At 41.5% G+C, this 22,998-nt stretch overlaps 2 pseudogenes; one reads left to right on the top strand and one right to left on the bottom strand.

The window, feature by feature from the left end:
- Positions 1 to 21: 21 nt before the first annotated feature.
- LOC106454162 lies at positions 22 to 12,524 on the bottom strand (annotated as a pseudogene).
- LOC106345496 lies at positions 12,455 to 17,019 on the top strand (annotated as a pseudogene).
- Positions 17,020 to 22,998: the final 5,979 nt, after the last annotated feature.

Here is a 22,998-nt window from a genome sequence, read left to right as displayed (position 1 = left end):
TGGCCTTCCCTTGACCCGGAGTTAGATGAAATTGAAGCCCTGAAAAACACCTTTAATGCAGTTTCTTTTAAGTTTATTTCTCGCTCTGCAAATGTCCGTGCGGATGGTCTTGCCAAAGACGCCCGATCACGAGTGCAAAGCTTCAGTTTGGTTGAAGTTAAGGATCCGCTAAGGCTAGCCCTCGAGGCCAGCTTGTATGAAACCTTTTAAGTTCGGAATGAAATTTTGGATGACAAAAAAAAAAAAAATCATCTGGATAACCAACAACCTAACCGCACATCTGCAAACAGCATTAACAGGAATGATCTGACCGTTGATCCATTCACCACCATCGCAAGCCAAGAACCCAACCAGAGGCACCACGTCTTTGACTTCGCCGACTCTCCCAAAAGGATTCTCTGCGGCTATCTTCTCCACAACCTCCGAGCTCTTTCCTTCATAGAACATCTCAGTGGCTATGGGTCCCGGAGCTACGCAGTTCGCAGTGATCCCTGTTCCTTTGAGCTCTTTCGCAAGGATCTTAACCATCGTTTCCACTGCTGCTTTTGATGCCGCATAGGCGCCGAATCCAGGCTTCAAACCTCGGGTCATGGAAGATGTGAGGAGTATGATCCGACCACCGCCTCCTTGTTTGATCCTATTGGCAGCTTCTTTGCTGCAAAGAAACGCCCCTTTTGTATTGACACTACACATTCCATAAGAAACAAAGGTCAAACAGAGAGTGATAAAGAACATAAAAGTAGCAGCCAATGAAAGAATAAACCTCTAGTTGAAACTTGATTTCCATATTAGACATACATACATCTCACGAACACAAGACATGTTTCATTTGCTTTGAAATTAAGACATACAAATCTCAGTAACATTGGAAAATAGAATGCATCATGTTTTTATTGATTTAAAATTAAGACATACAGTTTACAATAACATTGGTACATAAAGAAATCACTTTTCTAACTCAATAAAGAAAAAAACAGAACCAATCACATTAGATTCGAATTCAGACATAATAATCATCTCACAGTAATAACAACAACCAAACTAACGAACTGAATTTTTTTTTGTTGCTTACATTTCGACTATTTAGCGTGAAGACAAAGATTCTAATCAATGAACAATCTGCAAGTGTACCTAAAAGTACGATCAAAATCTTCGACTGATGTGTTTGCGATCGAAGGGTACTTGGGATCGAGTACTCCAGCCGAGTTAACCAGAATATGAACCGGCGACTCGAAGGCCTTCTCCGCCGCGTCGAAAAGCGATTCACCTGGCTTGGCTCTGAAACGTTGGCCTGAACCACGATCGCTCTTGGTCCATTTCCGGTAATGGCTGGAAGACCGTTGATCTCCGCCGGGACTAGCTCGGCGTCAGACGATTTAGTTGTGTAATTGACAACGACTCTCGCACCGAGTTCAGCGAGGTTGATCGCAATCGCTCTCCCGATGCCACGAGAAGAACCGGTGACTATTGTAAGATCAAATGCTCTGTGTTTTCTGAATAATACGCTAACCTTTTCATTGAACTGAGACAATGGCTATATATAGCCTTACAGGAAACAATAAGATCCTAAAAAGAAGCAACTACATCACTAACAAACTTGATGCTAAATACTCGGGACAACACTAAACATGACACACGACTCTAACAACTTGCAATGACCAAATCAACTTAACTTAAACTTCAACGGCTCTTTCTTCACGTGCACCAACAAACCCTCCCTAAGCTAAACTTGGTCTTCAAGTTGCAGCTTATCCTTGACTGAACAAACTCCGAGATTGTTCCTCATCTTCTCGAACACTTCTCTCCTCAATGGTTTTGTAAACACATCTGCAACTTGTTCCTCTGTGCCACAATGCTCCAAACTGATTTCTCAGATCACGCAAGAAATGAAACCTGATCACTGGATTCTTTGACAGCTTGATTGTTGATGTGTTGTCATAAAGAATCACAGTGCTCCCACTCCATTCATCTCATAACCCAACTCCTCCAAGACTCGCTTGAACCAAATGAAACGTTGGCCTGAACCATGATCGCTCTTGGTCCGTTTCCGGTAACGGCTGGAAGACCGTTGATCTCCGCTGCGACAAGGTCGGCGTCAGACGATTTAGTTGTGTAATTGACAACGACTCTAGCAACGAGTTCAGCGAGGCCAAATCAAATTTTTGTTGTTAACCAAGGCCTATTAGCTTATTTAAAATGGCGCCAAAAATGAAAAAATAATCAAAATTTGTTAACCACTCTTTTGTTTATACTTAAGCCTTGATTATTTATATAGATTTTACCTTTTAGTTTTTAAATTTCGAATTTTAGTTATAAATTTGTTGTTTCCAATCTTGTTTTGTAGACTTTTTTTTTATTTTTCAAATGATAATTTTATTTTAATATTACATAATCCACCATCAACATGAATGATTTGAACAATTGACCCATTAACTGAAATTTTGCCATTTGATTGCATTGGAATGATACATTCTATTTGGACGAAAATAAAAGAATCATTATGAAAAAAATAAAGAAATACAAATCAAACAATAGTAAGAATTTTCTTTTAGTTAATGCAAATTGATCAAGTGTAATTGACAATGATCCTCCAACCGTAATTTAGTTAGATACTAGAGTTTGATCCGCACATTCGTGCAAATATTTTTAATATGTGGATATTCTTCATTTTATAAATGTTTAACATTGATATTATCATGAACATTTTAAATATATGATTTATATTTTAGTATTATATATTGTGTGAGTCTTTAGTTTTATTGTTTAGGTTTCTTAATTCATTATTAATATACAGTGATTTATTTTATATATTTTAAATTTTTTATTTATTGTTATCACGTTTTTGAGTTTGGTACAATAATTCTTAATCTGAAATAATCAAATAGAGAATTTTCTTCAAAATATGATTTTTGAAAATATATAAAATGAAAATATTACTTAGTTTACAAAATTTTAACCTGTTTTAATGGTAAATAATAATAAAATTTAAATGAAAATATTTTAAAATACATAGGTTAATTTACCTATTGAACCAAGTTTTGTCATATTTAATTTACATAATGCTTCAATTTTAAAATAATATATAATTATATTTTTTTTAAAAGAATAGCATAGAATTTTTTCATTTTTTAGTTATAATAAAATTTGACTAATATTAATTTATAATAATATTATGTTACTAATTAGAGAATTAATTTATGCATTATATCATAAAAATATTTAAAATTTTTAATAGATTTTTGTTAGATTTTTCTTAACAAATTTTGTTATAATTAAAAATGAAACTCAAATTTTATTGTTAAAACTCGTTTATTATTAATATCCTTATTTATTATTATGTTATATTTTATAATTAATGAAATGATAATATAACTTTACAAAAATAGTAACGTTATGAAACTCTATTTTAATAGAATAGATACATGCAATTTTTAGAACTAATTAAATATCATAATACACAGAGATTGCATAAATTTTTATAATAATATCACAATTTTGAGAAACAAAATACTATAAATTTTGTAAGCAACACCTTTAAATTTTTTGTGTCAATCTTATCTCATGTGTATCAATCATAATGTATATGTACCATGATATAAAATTATTTTAGTAATCACTTGGACATGTTAAATTATCAAAGAAAATAATATTTTTTGGACTTCTTCGTCAGTCACACAAGGCCGCATTATGTGTTGAAAATATATATTAATCGTCTGTCTTACTTTAACATAAGCTCCAATTCTATGGTTTATTTATGGTTGGAGGTTGGTAAAACTAAATGCAGTTTTACCGGTCTGCACCTGCTAGCAAGATTACATCAATTACAATACGTCATTACATTTATAATATGCTTCTCTCCCCTCCCGGCTCTCCGGCCTCTCTCTCTCTCCCCGGCGACCTCTCTCTCTCTCCGGCCTCTCTCCTCGGGAGGGGAGAGAGCCTCTCTCCCCGGGCACCTCCCCGTGCATCTCTCCCCGTGCACCTCTCCCTGTGCACCTCTCTCCTCCCCGCACCTCTCCGCCTCTCTCCGGGCGCCCTCTCCCCTGCACCTCTCCCCGTGCAGCTCTCCCTCTCGCCGGCCACCTCTCCCCGGGCTCTTTCCTCCCTGCGCTCTCCTCCTCTCCCCGCGCCTCTCCTCCTCTCTCCGGTGTGGCGCCTCTCCCCGGGGCACCTCCCCCCGTGCACCTCTCCACCCGTGCACCTCTCCCCCTATGCACCTCACCTCTCCCTGTGCACACCTCTCCCCGTTCACCGGGACCACTCACACCCCGGGACGCCACTCCCCGGGATGCGCCCGGCGGCCACTGCGCCCGGGACGCCACTCCCCGGGATGCGCCCGGGACGCGCCACTCTCCGGGACACGCCTCCGCCTCCCCGGGACGCGCCTCCCCGGGACACGCCTCCCCGGACTAGTCAAATATCAGAGTACTCATGAAGCGCATATAAAACATTAAGAAATATTCATACATTGAATAATTCAAGACTGGGCCCGGCCTAATGCCAAATCGAGTCAACATAACACAAATCACAATACTGTTGACAAAAGACATGAAAATCTACACCGACGGTCCTAACGTCCAGCACCAAGCTATCCGATCATACTTACCTAAAGCGACCTGCAAAAAGGAAAACGGAGTTGGATGAGTAATCTAGTATTACTCAGTGAGCTGGCGGCCTCTACCCACAACCTAGTCTCTAACCCAGACAACCCAAAATAACAATCAATCTAGCCCTAGCATGCACTAAAAGCTAACGCTAAGCAAACAGTTACTAAGTTAGACTTGGCCTCTTGCCATAATCCAACTCCCAAGTAACGGGAACCTGCATTAAAACAAGTCAACAACCAATCCCTGGTTAACCATATATACGCTTGAGTTTAGTACTCATGTAGTGTTAGACACTTAGACTATACAAGTATCATGAGCCAGTCGACCAACAATCAAACAAGAACATGATCGGCCAACCAATGATACCGCATAGCTTTAATATCCACCACCCTTCACAAGCAATCCTTCAAACACATACAGGCCAACGTCAGGCCTACACTAACCAAATACACACCAAGCCTAGTCCGGTATCTAAACCAGACTTAGGACTTAATGTCAGAACCTGCAAACAAAGCAATCAACAACCACAACCACAACAATAATAAGATAGTAACTACCAATGACTCGATCTTACTCGTAACACCGTATATCAGTGCTACATTAACTCGAGGGTTCCATAACCCTCTACGACACACCAACACAACACTCTAACCTGGGCCCTGGTGAATTCGTGTTCATCCTCTCTATCGGCAATATCCTATCTTCCTACCACAGAGGCCAGAAGAAGGAACTTTCAACCGACCGCGGTCCACAGTCCTTCGGGTCACCGCGCGACAGTCCACAGTCCTTCGGGTCACTGCCATATTACACTGTTGTGTAATACTCAGCCATAGGACATGACCCCGTTCGTCTGAGTCTTCCCGATCCAGCGAATAAGGGGTTTCCTTGAACCCGCTGGGTACGAGGGCGAGGAAACATTAGTCCACCCCAAAACATGCCTAGCATGGGCGGGTTTCGCACCTGCTGTCGGCATAACACACACTCGACTCAATTATCCCTAGGAATGACCTAAGGGACAAGACTCCAACCCAAAACTAAACAATATATAGGAGTATACAATAATATCAACCAATACTCGTAGTCCAGCCTATATGGCATAGGACCCGTAGTATCAACATCACAACCAGGAGATCGGCCTATATGGCCAAAGATCCCCTAGACAACAACATTACCACAATCCCTGCACAAACAATAATCACTACCAAGCAATCATCACTAAGGCATGTCTAATCCATAACTAATCAACCAAGTAGTAAATAATCAAGACATGCATCTCATCTCAATCTCAATTCAACTATAATCGATCATCCTAGTCCTAGTCGGATTATCAACTCAGTCTTAATTCCATTTCATCTCAGCTTAGCTCGTGCTAAACTGAGTCCGGTTTAATAAATAACCCTAAGGACAACCTTGCAGGAATGTGAGCATTCTACTCTATATGAATACTCGATCTTCCCTAAGTTCCAAGTGGAACTCAAACAAAACAACTTACAGTGTTCTAGGCGAGAAGGAGCCTGTTGATCGGAGAGGACATGGCCAAAACCCAAGATGAACGTCTTGACTGGAGTGGACTGGACTGATCTTGTCTTGGACACAACCTCGGCTTCACCATGAAGAAACTGATAGGCCTGGACAGACTGATCTGGATTCGGACAGAACCTCCTTTAGCTTCTGGACAGTTCTTCGGACTTCCGAGCAGAGTATCGAGCAGAACTTCGACTGATCTGAACCCGTGGATCTGAAATAACTTCGGACAGCATCTCCACTTGATCATCAAAGGAACTGAGTGGCCTAGACGAATTCAGTTGGACAGAACCGTCCCTAGGCGCTGACTCGAAATCAGTAGAGAACTGACCTCGAAAACTCTCTAAATTTCTCGAAATAGCTCGGAATCACTTGCTTTCTTTTTCTACTTCTCTCACGTTTTTAACTTGGTTTGGACAGGTCTGTATGTGAAGAAATGATCTGGGGTCGTGGGGTATTTATAGGAGACACCAGCCAATCAGCTTCAGGTTGGTGGCAGCCCGTGGGTCGCTTCGCATGCCTCCGGACGCATGCGCGGCGGCACCTCGTGCTCCACATGTCAGGCTGCATGTCCAGGACACATGCAGGACGCCACCACTCTCCCACATGTCAGGATGCATGCCTGGAGTGCATGCAAGAAGCCACATCAGTACACACATGTCGATCAGCATGCATCGGTTGCATGCGCGGACACACCTCGTGCTTGGTCGATCCACCTCGTGCTTCCACATGTCAGGCTGCATGTACTGCTTCCATGCACGGCGACACCTCAAGATTCTGTTGACACTCAGCCGCTTAGATGGTAGGTATCACGTCCTGGCCATATACGTAGAGACACCACGAGCTTCTTGGTCGGTTTACGCGATTTTTGACCCTTCCGGCAAATTTCTAGCCCGTGATCAATCCCGAATATTTTTCTGCTCCCGTTCTGATGCTCTAAATATTTTTAATATACTCCATATGAATTCTGATATCCTGTAAAAATATTTCCCGAGCCTCCGGCTTCCTCGAAGAATTCCATAATACCGAAATTAGGGTTTTCGCCCAACTTTGGGTTTTCCCGTCGTGCTTTGATCCCGTCGTGCTTGATTCCCGTCGTGCTTTGATCCCATCGTGCTTGATTCCCGTCGTGCTTAGTTCCTGTCCTTCTTAATTCCCGTCCTGCTTCCAATGTCTTCAAAATCATATTTTACCGATATGAAGATTTTCCGAGAAAACTTCGTGATGAAGAAATGTCGGTCTTCAAAAACGTCGAGCTTCTGAAACGTCGTGCTTCCAAAAATGTTGTGCTTCCAAAATGTCCGCCTGATCAATCTAAGACATCTTCTAACTATGGTCGAGCAACTTAATCGACTCATAGTTCACCCATGATCACTTCTTCGCCCACCTCGTACTTCAAAACTTCTCGATCGATCCTTATCACCCGCAACTCGACCACCACAATGATACTCGACCATTCTCATTATTTTTTTTTATTTAACTGGTTTCTACATTATCCCCCCCCCCCCCCTTGATAGAATTCGTCCTCGAATTCTTAGTTGCGCAACTGCTCATCTTCGCGACATTCTCTACTCGTCTCCATAACCTCTTTACTCTGTCCACCACGGTTCCTTAAGTGTTCTCCTCAAGGCCTCCTCAATCATCTTCAGTTGAATGATCGCTGGATCATCTCATACTGTTGCTCTGCCATAACACTCTGATTTCCCATGATACGAACTTGTCCAGATTCCTCAAATCCTTCTCGATCTCTCTTTCCCCAAATACTGATGAAGTCCATTCCCAACGAAGTCTTGTTTCCCCCCATCTGTCCAGTCCATACCACAGCCCAGTTCTCTGAATCTGTCTCTCCTCTTTCGCTTCGGGTTTGGGTTTGGCCTCGAACTCCCTCCACTTTAAGGTTTTCATCCCTTAAAGTTCCGATCAACGAACACACTTACTCTCTGCAACTCAAAAGAACACTTCACACACAAGTTAGTAGACAACTAATCCCAACAGTCTACTAACAACAACCTAGCAATGCTAACCAAACAACCTAGCAATGCTAACCAGCAACCTAACAGTGCTAACCAGCAACCTAGCAATTCTAGATTCCACTATCTCAATCATAATTCCTTAAACAATAAATCTTATTGCTGGACGTGACCGGATTCTCTAATACCTTTTGTGACTCTTTTTGACTCGATAAAATATTTGAAACCGATTAAATCATGAGTTCCGGAAGCATGGACGAAACCATGCTCTGATACCACCTCTGTAACACCCTCGAACCGTCCTAAGCATAGGCCGACCCACCGGCCAACAATCAAACAAGAACATGACCGACGGACGACCCACACCAAGGGTTGGAGATGAAAGGCCAATCGGCCAGCCAACAATCAAACAAGAACATAAGTGACCGTCCAACCCAACACCATGGTCCGGAAGTGCTACGTGACGGGTTAGGAAGGATCCGGTCAGAGTCACAAAATTTACTCCACGACCTCGACCAGTTCCTCCACTAACTCGTCCCGCTGCGTCAAGGCACAAGGCTTTGCAACCCGTACCTAGAGTTAACGTTTTCCGTTAGATAGAGGCCTAAGGATTTTCAACCCGTACCACGACCTAACGTTGTGTTAGACCGGACTAGTCAAATATCAGAGTACTCATGAAGCGCATATAAAACAATTACTTTTATTGATTTAAGAAATATTCATACATTGAATAATTCAAGACTGGGCCCGGCCTAATGTCAAATCGAGTCAACATAACACAATTCACAATACCGTTTACAAAAGGCATGAAAATCTACACTGGCGGTCCTAACGTCCAGCATCAAGCTATCCGATCATCCTTACCTAAAGCGACCTGCAAAAAGGACAACAGAGTTGGATGAGTAATCTAGTATTACTCAGTGAGCTGGCAGCCTCTATCCGCAACCTAGACTCTAACCCAGACAACCCAAAATAACAATCAATCTAGCCCTAGCATGCAATAAAAGCTAAGGCTAAGCAAACCGTTACTAAGTTAGACTTGGCTTCCTGCCATAATCCAACTTCCAAGTAACGGGAACCTGCATTAAAACAAGTCAACAACCAATCCCTGGTTAACCATATATACGCTTGAGTTTAGTACTCATGTAATGTTAGACACTTAGACTATACAAGTATCATGAGCCGGTCGACCAACAATCAAACAAGAACTTGATCGGCCAACCAATGATACCGCATAGCTTTAATATCCACCACCCTTCACAAGCAATCCTTCAAACACATACAGGCCAACGTCAGGCCTACACTAACCAAATACACATCAAGCCTAGTCCGGTACCTAAACCAGACTTAGGACTTAATGTCAGAACCTGCAAACAAAGCAATCAACAACCACAACCACAACAATAATAAGATAGTAACTACCAATGACTCGATCTTACTCGTAACACCGTATATCGGTGCTACATTAACTCGAGGGTTCCATAACCCTCTACGACACACTAACACAACACTCTAACCTGGGCCCTGGTGACTTCGTGTTCATCCTCTCTATCGGCAATATCCTATCTTCCTACCACAGAGGCCAGAAGAAGGAACTTTCAACCGACCGCGGCCCACAGTCCTTTGGGTCACCGCGCGACAGTCCACAGTCCTTCGGGTCACTGCCACATTACACCGTTGTGTAATACTCAGCCATAGGATATAACCCCGTTCGTCTGAGTCTACCCGATCCAGCGAATAAGGGGTTTCCTTGAACCCGCTCGGTACGAGGGCGAGGAAACACTAGTCCACCCCAAAACATGCCTAGCATGGGCGGGTTTCGCACCTGCTGTCGGCATAACACACACTCGACACAATTATCCCTAGGAATGACCTAAGGGACAAGACTCCAACGCAAAACTAAACAATATATAGGAGTCTACGATAATATCAACCAATACTCGTAGTCCAGCCTATATGGCATAGGACCCGTAGTATCAACATCACAACCAGGAGATCGGCCTATATGGCCAAAGATCCTCTAGACAACAACATTTCCACAATCCCTGCATAAACAATAATCACTACCAAGCAATCATCACTAAGTCATGTCTAATCCATAACTAATCAACCAAGTAGTAAATAATCAAGACATGCATCTCATCTCAATCTCAATTCAACTATAATCGATCATCCTAGTCCTAGTCGGGTTATCAACTCAGTCTTAATTCCATTTCATCTCAGCTTAGCTCGTGCTAAACTGAGTCCGGTTTAATAAATAACCCTAAGGACTACCTTGCAAGAATGTGAGCATTCTACTCTATATGAATACTCGATCTTCCCTAAGTTCCAAGTGGAACTCAAACAAAACAACTCACAATGTTCTAGGCGAGAAGGAGCCTGTTGATCAGAGAGGACATGGCCAAAACCCAAGATGAACGTCTTGACTGGAGTGGACTGGACTGATCTTGTCTTGGACACAACCTCGGCTTCACCATGAAGAAACTGACAGGCCTGGACAGACTGATCTGGATTCGGACAGAACCTCCTTTAGCTTCTGGACAGTTCTTCGGACTTCCCAGCGGAGTATCGAGCAGAAATTCGACTGATCTGAACCCATGGATCTGAAATAACTCCGGACAGCATCTCCACTTGATCATCAAAGGAACTGAGTGGCCTGGACGAATTCAGTTGGACAGAACCGTCCCTAGGTGCTGACTCGAAATCAGTAGAGAATTGACCTCGAAAACTCTCTAAAATTCTCGAAATAGCTCGGAATCACTTGCTTTCTTTTTCTACTTCTCTCTCGCGTTTTTAACTTGATTTGGACAGGTCTGGATGTGAAGAAATGATCTGGGGTCGTGGGGTATTTATAGGAGACACAAGCCAATCAGCTTCAGGTTGGTGGCAGCCCGTGTGTCGCTTCGCATGGCTCCGGACGCATGTGCGGCGGCACCTCGTGCTCCACATGTCAGGCTGCATGTCCAGGACACATGCAGGACGCCACCACTTCTCCCACATGTCAGGATGCATGCCTGGAGTGCATACAAGAAGCCACACCAGTACAAACTTGTCGATCAGCATGCTTCGGTTGCATGCGCGGAGACACCTCGTGCTTGGTCGATCCACCTCATGCTTCCACATGTCAGGCTACATGTACTGCTTCCATGCACGGCGACACCTCGAGATTCTGCAGACACTCAATCCCGAATATTTTTCCGCTCCCGTTCTGATGCTCTAAATATTTTTAATATACTCCAGATGAATTCTGATATCCTGTAAAAATATTTCCCGAGCCTCCGGCTTCCTCGAAGAATTCCATAATACCGAAATTAGGGTTTTCACCCAACTTCGGGTTTTCCCGTCGTGCTTTGATCCCGTCGTGCTTGATTCCCGTCGTGCTTAATTCCTGTCCTTGATTCCCGTCCTGCTTCCAATGTCTTGAAAATAATATTTTACCGATATGAAGATTTTCGAGAAAACTTCGTGATGAAGAAACGTCGGTCTTCAAAAACGTCGAGCTTCTGAAACGTCGTGCTTCCAAAAATGTTATGCTTCCAAAACGTCCGTCTGATTAATCTAAGACATCTTCTAACTATGGTCAAGCAACTTATTCGACTCATAGTTCACCCATGATCACTTCTTCGCCCACCTCGTACTTCAAAACTTCTCGATCGATCCTTATCACCCGCAACTCGACTACCACAATGATACTCGACCATTCTCATTCTTTGTTTTTTTTTTTTTAATTAACGGGTTTCTACACCGCCACTCCCCGGAACGCGCGCCACTCCCCGGGACACGCCACTCCCCGGGACACGCCACTCCCCGGGACACGCCACTCCCCCACGCCACTCCCCGGGACACGCCACTCCCTGTGGTGTGCCCCGGGACACGCCACGGGACACGCCACTCCCCGGGGCGCCCCAGGGTGCCTCTCCCCTCTCCCCGGGCACGCCTCTTCCTGCCTCTCCCCGGCCGCGCCTCCCTCTCCCTCCCCGGTCGCGCCTCCCTCTCCCTCCCCGGCCTCGCCTCTCTCTCCCGGGCTGGCTATCCCCCTCTCTCTTCCCACTCTCTCTCTCTCTCTCTTCCCACTCTCTCTCCACTCTCTCTCACTCTCCCCCTATCTAAATATATATATAATAATAATATAAAATTACTCTAAAAAAAGTTTGACAAAAATAAAAGAAAAATTTGGTAAAAGGTTGATAGTTCCCAATCAGCAAACGAAGAAGATGGGCTGGGGAACGATCGTCGGACTTCTTGTTGTCTCTGGCAGCAAGCTCTCTAACACCTGAATCACCACAAATCTTAGAAATCAGACAATGATTTTGGCTAATCAAAAATCAGATCTGAATCGAGATACTTACTTCAGCAGCGAGGTACTCGAGGAGGACGACGGCGCCATGTAAACTGGGAGCTCCACCACTGAATCTTTGAGCATTTCTTCAGGAAAGGAGTGATCCTCCGGACGGGCTCTGATCGATTTTGAGACCGGTTTGGTCTTTGGGCCTCCAAAACCCCTTGTTCACTTTTTCCGGTGGTTTCTCCATTGCACAGAAACGGGATTAAAAGATTACTATATAGAGAGAGAGTTTTAGTGGAAGGAGGTTGGAGGTTTTGTATTTTTGACATTTAGTGGTTTTCTTCAGACATCGATATCATTGGAGAAGAAAGAAGGAGAAACAATGGTTTTGTTTTTTGTCTGATTATAGTGTTTATGAGTTTGGTTTGTTGTCTGATTATAGAGTGTAGTGTTTTTGAGTTGGGGGTATTTTGTATATTTATAGAGAAGCTAGCGCCTTTCGTAACGGCCATATTTCTCTTAAAGGTTCGAGTCGGTTTCGATCGCCACAAAACGCGTGCGTTTCTCCTAACGGTAATAATTTTGGAATCGAACCGGTCTTTGCAACCCACCTAAACCGGTCTTGCAAGTTCATCTCGAACCTAATCACAAAGAGAATATTGGTCCAACAGACTCTTCATTACTTAACCCAGGCCCAGTAATCATTGGTCCATTAGCAATTTTTTGGTTTTTTCCACGATAATTTAAATCGCGCCAAAAAAGTTGAAAAATACCAAAGTAGGATCATATTTATTTTGTTATCAGTTCACTCTCTTTACTTACACTCAGTTCAAGGGTTTGTCTCCGGAGAGAAAGTTTGGGTTTTATTTTCCGACAACAGACAATGAAGAGAGGCGATGAGATTGAAGTCTCCTCCGACGAAGAAGAGCTTAAAGGATCGTGGTTCAGAGCCATTCTCGAAGACCCTCCGCCTAAATCCGGAAACAAAAAGCTGAACGTGTCTTTGCTAACCAACGATGGCTCCTCCACTACTCTGAAAACCACTTACCGGAGATTCCTCCGGCCGATTCCGCCGGAAAACCTGTTCACGGCAGCGGCGGAGTTTGAGGAAGGATGCGTGGTGGAAGCTTCTCAGAGAGGCGGGTGGTGGACTGGAGCGGTTGTGAAGAAGATAAACGATGAGGAAGTTTGGGTTTACTTCGATTCACCACCGGATCTGCTCCAGTTCAAGACAGGACAGCTCCGACAACACTTTGACTGGGTCAAACAAAAATGGGTCAGTCCAGAAAACAAGGTTCGAGTTTTTTTATGTTTTTGTTGTGTTTCATGTGGTATGGTTTCTTATTATTTATGTTTTTGGTGTTATTGAAGGTTTTTGTGAGTAAGAAGTCAACATTTAGATGTGGGACCATGGTGGAAGTGAAAGTAGTAGATGATGTTGATGTGTGGATACCATCAGTGATTGTTAAGGAGATGGTAAACAGGAAGAGTTTCGTTGTTAAGTCTTTGAAAAACCTGAGCTGGAATGATGGTGAAGAATCTAAACCAAACAGAACCGTTGGTTCAAGCAGCATAAGGCTCACACCGCCAACTGTGACTGATGGAGTCTGTTGAACTGTTTATTGACCCGGGATGGCGTCCAGGGACCGTGACGAGTATACTCTGTGTGGTTTAAGTCAACAAATCAGTATTTGGAGTTCAAACACGATGCTATAAGGCCTTCCGAGGAGACAATAGCCAAACTGGTGTCGGTTAGTTTTTATCTGGCTTTAGTCAACTTTTGATTCTTGTTTGATTTATAAATTGAGTGTTATGTTGTTTCTGTTTTCAGCAAAACACTAATGAAGCAAATGCTGCTTGTATGCAACAGGTGCTAGAGGAACACAGCAGAGAAGATGACAGTCGTAAGAGAAAAAGAGGAGAAGTAGAGCACAATCCAGACTTAAGTGAGGCTGCTGGTATGTCTTTAACCTTCTCGTTAGTGTGTCATGGACTTAGTTTCTGCCATGTTATTGAAACGGTGCCACTGTTTTTTGTTCAGCTACTGAATCAGTTTCATCTCTAACTGCAACAGCACTGGAACAAACAGAGGCTGGTACTGAAGAATTCACTGTCCAGCCGGTGAGTCATCTTTGATTCAGCATTGTCACTCTTTACTTTCTTAGTAAGTTTGTTATATAATGGTGCCTTATTATTCATTATCTTCTTTGTGGATGGCAGGAGAGCAGCGAGGAAGTTAACAAAAATCAAATGATGAAAATAGTTGTTTTGCCTTTTGCTAAGGAGTCATCGCTTTGGAAGGAACTTGAAACAAGAGAAGTCTTCCAGAGAGCACCACCACAAGGTCCTCATTTCAGCCCATTGGTTGGGGAAAGTGAAGTGTTCCGTGAAGGTCAAGCACTTGGTATGATGCTCACCTTTTCCAAGTTGGTGGAGAGCGTTAAAGATCTTGAACCTGACGTTCTCATGGCCAGCTAGATAGCCTCAAAGTGTCCTTTGCCAAGCTGAAGAAACACGGTTTCGACGTTGCAGCGCCTCTGACACGGATCAACCAACTCTTGGCTCTCAAAGATAGAGACAGGTGAAGGCACTGGAGGAGAAAAGGAGTCTAGAAGGACAGATGATGGCTCTGAAACACAAGATTCTTGAGCTGGAGAGGCAACAAGTGGCTCTGAAAGAGAAGATATGTCAGATGGAGTCATGTGCAAGAGATCGTGGGGTTGAGCTTGACAATCTGGAGTCTTGAGTTCAAAGCAACTTCATCTGTTCCCTGGTAAGCAAAACTCTGATGAGCTCTCTGATTTTAGTTAAAGGTTTTGTCTGAGATAAATGGCTTTTGTGTTTCCAAAAAAAAGTGGCTTTTATTGTTAAAATGATTGGTTAGTGGAACTCGTGAGAGATCGATCAGTAACACATGGTTGATTAGTGATTATTGGTTATTCGTTGGTCGCTGGTGCAAGCTATTAAAAGAGCCAAGTAGTTAACCATCTTCTTTGTTTTTCAGTTTAGTAATCTAGTTTTTAACATCTCTCATAGCTTTTCAGTATATCTTTCTGTGGATCTCAGGGGCTAAAACCTAAGTAAAGAAGGAACAAGAGTGCAAGCAAGGTGTGGATCAAGATCAGAGTCCACTGTCTATTTTTACAGTTTTTTTTAGTCAAACAAACTGTTGTCCCAAAGACATGTGAGAACCTAAGATCATATGAAATGAAGCTAGCTAACTATTTCTTAAACTAGAATCTTTTGTTATTTAATCTGATCTTGACATAGTTAATTGAGTATCTTTGACCTTTTTTTTGTTTGTTTTAAAATGTTAACCATGTTTGTTCTCAACGTGACTGGACAACGTCACAAGACTCGCAACACTAGCTTGGTCTTGAAATCACAAATCATGGTTATTTACTTATTTTTCGTACTGAATCTTGCAATCTAGAGACTTTCAGACTCTTGGGTTTTTTCTTTAATTTTCAGATTCTTGGGTCAATCTTCGCTATACAACAGACACTGGTACGCTTCGTTATTCATCAGTCATTTCGATGGGTATTGATGTTATGTTCACAGATCATTATTAAAGGTTCAAACTTTTTAAGATCATCGGTATCGATTTACTCAACTATCTATGATACTTTCTTTCGGTTTACCAAAAAAATTAGATATTTTTTAGCGAAATGGTTAATACCCTTTGCCAAAGCTTAGCTGTTGTGGACTGCTACAGTGTTGAGTTAAGCTTAAGTTATCCTAATGAGATTAGGATTATATAGATTGAGAGTTATCTATAAGATATGTTCTCCTAATGAGTTTAGGAACTTAAGAGTTATATATAAGGAGATACCAATGTGTGGTATAACAAGAGAGTTGAGAGAGAGCTTTAGTTTTGAGTTATTTTCTAAAGCATTAAGAGTTCTAATAAAGAGTGTTCTTAAGATTCTTTGATTCAATAATTGGTATCAGAGCCTTACATTGAATCTAAGAAGAAATCATGGGAGATATTGTTGCAGTGAATAGCAACACAAAGAGCAGCGGATTATCAACCCTAAAATGTCCGATGCTCAGCGATACAAACTACACTGTGTGGACAATGCGAATGCAGGCGGCATTGAAAGTCCATAAGGTCTGGGAGGCCATTGACCCAGGGGAGAAAACCGGAGAAAAGAATGATGTCGCGAGGGCATTATTATTCCAATCCATACCCGAGTCCTTAATACTTCAGGTGGGAAACCTTGATACCTCAAAAGAGATGTGGGAAGCGATTAAGATGAGACATATGGGAGCTGATCGTGTGTGAGAGGCTCGGTTGCAAACCCTAGCAGCAGATTTCAGTCGATTGAAGATGAAGGAGACCGACTCTATTGATGTTTTTGTCGGGAAAATCTGCAGCCCTTGGTGAGATTATTGAGGAACCAAAGATGGTTAAGAAGTTTCTTCATAGCTTGCCCCGCAAGAAATATATACACATTGTGGCCTCTTTGGAACAAGTTCTTGATCTTAATAAAACGAACTTTGAGGACATTGTGGGACGGTTAAAAGCATATGAAGAAAGAGTTTCTGAAGAAGAAGAAGAAGAGAATCAAGAAGATCAGGGGCAAAACAAGCTTATGTACACCAATGATTCAGGAGGTCAGTCGCAGCCTTATCAAGAGAGATACGACACGTCAAGAGGACGAGGCAGAGGAGGTCGTAACGGATATCGAGGAAGAGGACGTGGGCGTTATGGCAGTCAACAGAGCGGAGGGTACTACCGCCAAGACAGAGATGCATCAAGAGTGGTGTGTTTCAGATGTGATAAGCTAGGGCACTTCGCGCAAAACTGCCCCGATCGCTTATTAAAGCTTCAAGAGACACAAGAAAGTGAAGCAAACACTACACATGAAGCTGATGAACTAATGGTTCATGAAATTGTGTACCTTAACGAACGGAATGTCATTCCTAACAAGCTTGACGTCACTTCAGCGGGAGATAAGTTATGGTACTTAGACAATGGAGCCAGCAACCATATGACAGGAAATCTTGAATACTTCTCAAAGATAGATAGAAGTATAACAGGAAAGGTGAGATTTGGAGATGACTCGCGAATAGATATAACCGGGAAAGGCTCAATTGTTTTTGCCACAAAGAATGGAGAGAAGAAAATACTCTCTGACGTCTACTACATTCCTAATCTTCGAAGTAACATAATAAGCCTCGGGCAAGCCACCGAGTCAGGTTGTGAGATCAGAATGGTAGGATATGCTTTGCTCCTGTATGATCGTGATAACAATCTTCTTGTGCAAGCAAAAAGAGCTCCAAATCGATTGTATAAGGTAGTCATGGAGGTGGAGAATACAAGATGCTTGCAGCTGGTACATCAAAAGGAGTCCTCGAAGTGGCACTCACGTTTGGGGCACATAGGTCTAAACAACCTAAAACTAATGGTAGAAAAGAATGTGGTGGTCGGTATGCCTCGTTTTGGAGTTGAGAAGGAGACATGTGTGGCATGCTTACGTGGGAAGCAAATACGGAAGTCTTTTCCGCAAGCAAGCTCTTACCGTGCATCTAGAGTATTAGAGCTGATACATGGAGATTTATGCGGTCCAATCACTCCATCTACCGCAGGAGGAAACAAGTATGTGTTCGTCTTAATAGATGATCATACTAGATACATGTGGAGTATTCTTTTAAAGGAGAAAAGTGAAGCTTTTACAAAATTCAAACGGTTTAAGACCGTAGTTGAACAAGAGACAGGTTCAAAGATCAAAACGCTACGAACTGATGGGGGGGGAGAATTTACATCAGTCGAATTCAAAGAATACTGCGAGAGCTCGGGCATTGAACGGCATTTGACGGCCCCATACTCTCCACAACAAAACGGGGTCGTCGAGAGACGAAACATAACGCTTCTAGAGATGACACGAAGCATCTTGAAGCATATGGATGTTCCAAATTTTCTATGGGGAGAGGCAGTAAGGCATTCAACCTACCTCATCAATAGGATCATTACTCGAACTCTAGTACTTCAGACCCCATACGAGAGCTTTAAGGGGAAGAAGCCGCACGTTGAGCACGTGAGGGTCTTCGGATGCGTAGGTTACGCAAAGGTTACTACACCACATCTGAGAAAATTGGATGATAGGTCTCGTGCTTTGGTTCATCTTGGAACTGAGCCGGGAACAAAGGCTTACCGACTACTTGATCCGACAACCAGAAGAATAGTGGTTAGTAGAGATGTGGTCTTTAATGAAGAACAGAGGTGGAAGTGGATACAGGAACAGAAAGAAGTAGACACTAGTGTAATAACTTTTGGATATCCCGAAACAGGATTATGTGACCAAGCTATAATAAAAGAAGAAGAAACTGATCCTGAGCTCGAGGATGAAGAAAGTGATCATGAAGAAGAACCAGTGGTCCTAAGACGCTCCTCCCGTACGATCAATAAGCCGAGCTACTGTGTGAAGAAGATGAGATGTATGAAACACTTTGCGAGTTAGAATGCGAACATCTATTGATGCTTGTGAACGAGGAACCTTGGAGCTATGAAGATGCGAAAGAACTAAAGGTTTGGAGAGATGCATGTGAAGACGAAATCAAGTCGATTGTGAAGAACGATACTTGGAGTTTAGTTGATCTCCCTCGGAATTGTAAAGCAATTGGATTGAAGTGGGTCTTTAAAGTTAAAAGGAACTCTGATGGGAGTATCAACAAATACAAGGCACGTCTGGTTGCTAAAGGATACATACAGAAACATGGAATAGACTTTGATGAGGTGTTCGCACCCGTTGCACGGATAGAGACTGTTCGTTTGATCATTGGAGTTGCAGCCTCACATGGTTGGGAGCTACATCATCTTGATGTGAAAACAACATTTTTACACGGTGATTTAAAGGAAGAAGTCTACGTATCACAGCCAGAGGGGTTCGTCATCAAAGGAAAAGAAACTAAAGTTTATAAGTTGAGAAAGGCACTATACGGTCTACGCCAAGCTCCAAGGGCTTGGAATGAAAAACTCAACGCTACACTTCATGAGTTGAAATTTGATAGATGCCTCAAGGAGCCGTCACTTTATAAGAAGAAAGAGCACGGACATTTGTTGATGGTGGCCGTGTATGTCGATGATCTATTGGTAACAGGCTCGAGCTTGGGCATGATAATCGATTTCAAGAAGGATATGGCAGCTAAATTCGACATGACTGACCTTGGTAAGCTGAGCTATTACCTTGGGATAGAAGTCACGCAGAGAAAAGGAAGTATAGTGTTAAGTCAAGAGAAATATGCAGCAAGGATCATAAAGGAGGCTGGAATGAAAGGGTGTAACTCGACGCAGATACCGATGGATGAAGGTCTTAAACTAGGCAAAGCGGATGAAGAGAAGGGTGTAGACGAGAGGGAGTATCGGAGAAACATTGGTTGTTTGCGCTATCTGATACATACAAGACCTGACCTAGCGTGTAGTGTAGGTATCCTAAGTCGGTACATGCACAATCCTAAGGAGTCCCATAAAGTCGCTTTGAAACAAGTCTTGAGGTATCTTCAAGGAACCCTATCGCACGGTTTGATCTTTGAAGCAAGACCGCAAGAAGGATTGGTGGGTTATAGTGATAGTAGTTACAATGTTGATCCCGATGATGGCAAGAGCACAACCGGACACATCTTTTACTTTGGTGGAAATCCAATCACATGGTGTTCTCAAAAACAAGAGATAGTTGCTTTATCTTCTTGTGAAGCGGAGTTTATGGCTGCAACTGAAACCGCCAAGCAAGCAATATGGCTACAGGATCTTCTAAGTGAGTTATTCGGTGGTAACAGTAAGAAGGTCGTGATAAGGATCAATAATAAGTCAGCAATAGCATTGTCTAAGAATCCGGTGTTTCATGGGCGAAGCAAACACATTCATACAAGGTTTCATTTCATCAGAGAATGCGTCGAGAAAGGTCTCATGAGTATAGAGCATGTCGCTGGTGTGAAACAAAAGGCTGATATACTTACTAAAGCACTTGGGAGAATCAAGTTCAAAGAGATGAGACAATTCATTGGAGTTTAAGATGTGAAGAATGAAGAGATCAAGCTTAAGGGGGAGAATGTTGAGTTAAGCTTAAGTTATCCTAATGAGATTATGATTATATAGATTGAAAGTTATCTATAAGATATGTTTTCCTAATGAGTTTAGGAACTTAAGAGTTATATATAAGGAGATACCAATGTGTGGTATGACAAGAGAGTTGAGAGAACTTTAGTTTTGAGTTATTTTCTAAAGCATTAAGAGTTCTAATAAAGAGTGTTCTTAAGATTCTTTGATTCAATAGACAGCTGGCGTTTTGCTTCTAGCGAAATGGTTAATACCCTTTGCCAAAGCTTAGCTGTTGCGCTTGAAGCCGCTTCGAGCGAAGCTGAGTCTCATATGGCGCTTGTGATAGCTCTCGCTAAGCGCAATGCTTTTACAGTTGAGGCGTATGCGAGGCTTTTTGTGAAGTCGGGGCTGAGGATTTTGGAGTTGGGTGTTGTGGAGGGTGATGCTCAGAAACGGGTTTTGGCTGTGCAGATGCTTAACTTCCTGATGAAGTATCTGAACCCCAAGAGTATGTCTTCTGAGGTGGAGCTTGTGTTGCAAGAGATGAGGAAACATGTGGATGATGAGGTGTATTTTGTGAGAGTGGCTGTTCATGAAACGTTGGGTACAGCAGAGAGATTGATAAGAGAGGCTGATGAAGAGAACTGCAAGATTCAGTTCTCTGATGGAGAAGGTGATAATATGGAGTCGGTTTGTTTCCATCAGAGGAACAGAAGCTCAGAGTTTGACGAATCTGTTTGCTCTATGAGCAATCACTCGAGAAGGTCGAGGCGAAACAGGAAGAAGAGACGAACAGAAGCTCTGAGTTTAAACGTTGATGTGTTACAATTATTTATATATTTATTTGGTTTATTTTAAACTTTCTGCAACCAGATCTCAAATTATCTCATTTTGATTAATAGTAACACAATTTCTTGTTTTATTTGGTTGATCATTTACCAATATACAGAAGTTAAAATGATATTTATGTGTATTTTTAAGTACTGTCTATTTTTTTTATTTTTCCTCATGTTTTCTTTGTCATATTATTTTATATTGTTTTTTTGAAAAATTATTAGTAATATATGTGTCTTTTAAGACGTATCTCTTTATTCATTGAATGCGAAAGGTGGGTAGGTTTTAAATATTTGATTTAATAAAATAATCTTAGATTAATGAAGAAGAAAAGGTATAATAGATTTTTTTTGATAATTTTTAGACAAGGAAAATCGATCTATACACGTTTTAGGGAAGTTAAAATATTACAAATATTTTTAGAATATTTTCTTATCCGTATATGCCATTTGCTACACTGCGTAGAACCAAAACAAAAATTCTATAAGTAGATTCTACTTTTTTAACGCTGGATAACTATGTTATTACAACTATGAAAAATAGTACAGACGATTTTATAGCCGACAATTCTATGTGTCGTATGAGGATTCACGCCTGACTGCATCACCTGAGCTGTTCTATCGGATCCACGCTTGACGGTATTCCTTGCGCCATGTTGAAGATCTCTTGTAAGCCTTTTTTCCTTTAATTCGCATAATTCCGCATTCTCCGAGAATTGAAGCTCAGATCTCATGGTGTAGAAGCATTAATGAACTCTTGATCAAACCACTGTACCAAGGGGGCTTTCACAAGTAGATTCTACCTTATGTAACCGCTTGAGTAGTGTCTAGATTTCAAATGTCTAGAATTTTAGAATATCAAATAAAAGTAGAAACTTCATTCGGCAAAAAAAATAACCATTTTTACGATTAGTAGAATTCACATTCTCCATATAGAAGTTTAGTTGAAGGAAAATTGTTCGTTTTAAAAAAATAGATAAACTTATTTAATCTAAAATTTACTTTCTACTAATTCATTTCCCGTAGAAGATGAAATTTATTTTTAGTAAAACGTAATTTAAAAAGTTAATTTATCAAGTTTTTCAACAACAAAAAAATAACAGTTTGTGTATACAAGTGTTTTATCAATTGTTTATATTTTTAATATTTTTTATTCATAAGACTATTTATTTCATTAACTTATAGAAATGGAAAGGGTAAAAAAAAGTGATCAAAAAGTATTATTCCAATAGAACAACTATGCTGAATTTTTGTTTCGTCTTGCCAATTTTTCCAATCATAATAATTTGGTTAGTGTGTGATTAAAATAAAAATGCAAACTCTTTATTATTTTTTATTTTCCACTGCATTTAATTATCCAAAATATAATTTATGCTTTTTGAAGAAGACTTATGGATACAAGAGTTGCGTTGGTTATTCCTCCTCCTACTTTGATATTTTTAAAAACTATGTACAGATGCTTGAAGGTTGCATTTGAGATATTCCCAACCATGTTAGATTCTGTCATCTGTGTGTTTATCAACCAATGTCTATCCGCATAGATTTTTATATGGATGGTGTTTCTTCTCAAATTTAACAGAAAATAGTTGTCTTTTAATTCTCTACAAAAAAAAAGAAATTATTATTCCTTGCGAAGAAATTATTATTCCTTGTGAATGATGATTTTTTATAGGAACATTAGGAAATGCATTATTCCCCGTACACCATTCATACCCTAAGTATTAGTAATACAACGCGA

The sequence above is a fragment of the Brassica napus genome, chromosome C5, assembly GCF_020379485.1.
Source record: "Brassica napus cultivar Da-Ae chromosome C5, Da-Ae, whole genome shotgun sequence".
Taxonomy (NCBI): Eukaryota; Viridiplantae; Streptophyta; class Magnoliopsida; order Brassicales; family Brassicaceae; genus Brassica; species Brassica napus.
Note: the sequence above shows the minus strand (reverse complement) of the source record. Positions and strands in the feature narration are given on the sequence as shown.